We start from the raw sequence: 2,640 nt of genomic DNA, 5'->3' as shown, positions 1-2,640 counted from the left end.
ATACATTTCTTATAAAGGAATGACATTAGAATAATAGACTCTAAGTGACTCTAACTGACCACGTGGACTATAACTGAATCTTTAACTGTTCACATGGGGAGATGATAGCCTAAGGTGGCTTATCTCTATCAGGCCCCCTCAAACAAACCGGGGGTGAGCCAACGGTGAGTTTGCCGCGTAGAGAATGAAATCGAGCATGGGAAAGACTCTTAGTCAAGACATCAGCAGTTTGATCTACTGTACAAACATAGCGAACGGAAAGTTGATGAGACGCAACCATCTCTCGCACAAAGTGGAAGTCTATTTCAATATGTTTGGTGCGAGAATGGAAAATAGGATTTGCTGTCAAATAAGTAGCACCGATATTGTCACACCAGATTACCAGTGGCGTAGCAAGGTAAACCCCGAGCTCAGTGAGCAAGGAACGTAACCAAACAAGCTCAGTAGCAACGGCAGCAACAGCCCGATACTCAGCTTCGGTGGATGATTGAGATATCATCTTTTGTTTACGTGAGCACCAGGATACCAAGTGAGAACCAAGAAAAACACTATATCCGGTGGTGGAGCGGCAATCATCACAACAACCCACCGAATCAGCATCTGAATAGGCAGTAAGAGAGACGGTAAAAGAGTTGCAAAACCAAAGACCATCCCCAAGGGAATGTTTAACATAGCGTAAAATCCTCTTTACAGTGGACCAATGGACATCGGTTGGGCGATGCATAGATTGAGCCACTCTGTTGACAGCAAAGCTTAAGTCCATCCTAGTTATTGTTAAGTATTGAAGGGAGCCGACAACACGACGATAGTCCCTACTATCAGACAGGGCAGAGCCACTAGTGGAAGTAAGAGAGGTACAAGTAGACATTGGAGTTGTTATAGGCTTCGCACCATCCATACCAGTACTACGAAGCAAGTCCAAAGCATACTTCCGTTGATTGAGAAAGAGGCCAGAAGATGAACGCACGACCTCAATACCGAGAAAGTAGTTTAAGGATCCTAAATCCTTAATAGCAAATTCCAATGACATAGCCGATATAAGGGTTGAAATGGTTGTTGTTGAGTTGCCAGTAACTATAAGGTCATCAACATATACAAGAAAATATAGAACCACCCCATTTTTCCGGTAGACAAATAAAGATGTATCAGTCCGAGAAGAGCAGAAGCCATGAGAAACAAGAAAAGTACTGAGACGAGTGTACCAGGCTCGTGGTGCTTGCTTAAGTCCATACAGGGACTTGTGTAAGTGGCACACAGAGTCCGGTTTAGATGGGCCAATGAAACCCGGTGGATGTATCATGTAAATGGTTTATTGGAGAGTTCTATGTAAAAATGCATTTTGAACATCCAGTTGCCGCAGTGGCCACTGATTGGAGACAGCAAGAGATAGGACGACTCGAACTGTGGCAGGTTTGATGACAGGACTAAATGTCTCTTGGAAATCCAGACCGGGCCACTGATGATATCCTTTCGCAACAAGGCGTGCCTTGTGACGCTCTATTGTGCCATCAGATTTTCGTAAAACCCATTTACATCCAACCACATTCATCGAAGAGGAGAAGGGCACCAAAGACCAAGTTCCATTATGTAACAAGGCATTAAATTCTTCCTGCATAGCCAAGCACCAGGGAGCCGAATGCATTGCTTGAGAGTAGCAAGTCGGTTCGTCATCATCAGCAATTGGATGCTTGGAAGCCACTAGGTTGAGGCGTACTTGTGGACGAAGACTACCCATCTTAGAACGTGTCACCATTGGATGAACGGAAGTGAGGGAATCAGGTGCATCATCAGAGACTGTATACGGTTCGAAAACATAAGAAGCGGGTAAAGAAGACGGGTCAGTTGGTGTAGCATGTGGTGCTAATGATGGATCTGGTAAATCATTTGTAGGTGGACATGGATGACAAATGGGCTGAATTAAGGAGAGCCCATTAGAGGAAGGATGTGAGGGAAGCAACCCATTGTCTAAGGAAGTGGAATTCAGAGGTAAAGATAGGCCATGAGATGAAATGGGCAGGCCTATAGGTAAGGTTGTCGGCCCAGAATGGGAAGGATCAGATAGAGAATGTGTCAGCTCAATAGGAGAAGATTCAGGGACTGATGTAGAAAGTGAAGGCCCAAAGGCAGAAATGAAAGGAGTGGGTGAACATGGTAGGATTACTGGTGGAGCATTATAAAACCAGGGAGACACATCAAAAAAATGAGAAGAATGAGGTGGCAAGGTGAGAGTAGAAAATGGAAATGTGTGTTCATCAAAGGTTACATGACGAGAGATATACACAACTTGTTGCTAGTGGAGTCGAAACACTTATAACCCTTATGTGTGAGAGAATAACCGAGAAAAATGCAAGGGTGGGAGTGGGGTTCTAGTTTGTGACGAGAATATGGCCGGAGCCAAGGGTAACATAAGCAACCGAATGAATGAAGAAAAGCATAATCAGGCGAAGTCTGAAATAGACGTTCAAGGGACTAATGTGACCAAGGGCTGATGTTGGCATTCTATTAATAAGACATACTGCAGTAAGGAATGCATATGTCCAAAACTTGGCTGGTAAATGGGCATGAAACAGTAATACAAGGCCAGTTTCTACAACATGTCGGTGTTTTCTCTCAGTAGCACCATTCTGCGCTTGAGTATGA

The sequence above is a fragment of the Macadamia integrifolia genome, chromosome 1, assembly GCF_013358625.1.
Source record: "Macadamia integrifolia cultivar HAES 741 chromosome 1, SCU_Mint_v3, whole genome shotgun sequence".
In the NCBI taxonomy this organism is placed as follows: Eukaryota; Viridiplantae; Streptophyta; class Magnoliopsida; order Proteales; family Proteaceae; genus Macadamia; species Macadamia integrifolia.
The sequence above is the reverse complement of the archived record's forward strand: the minus strand, read 5'-3'. Positions refer to the sequence as shown.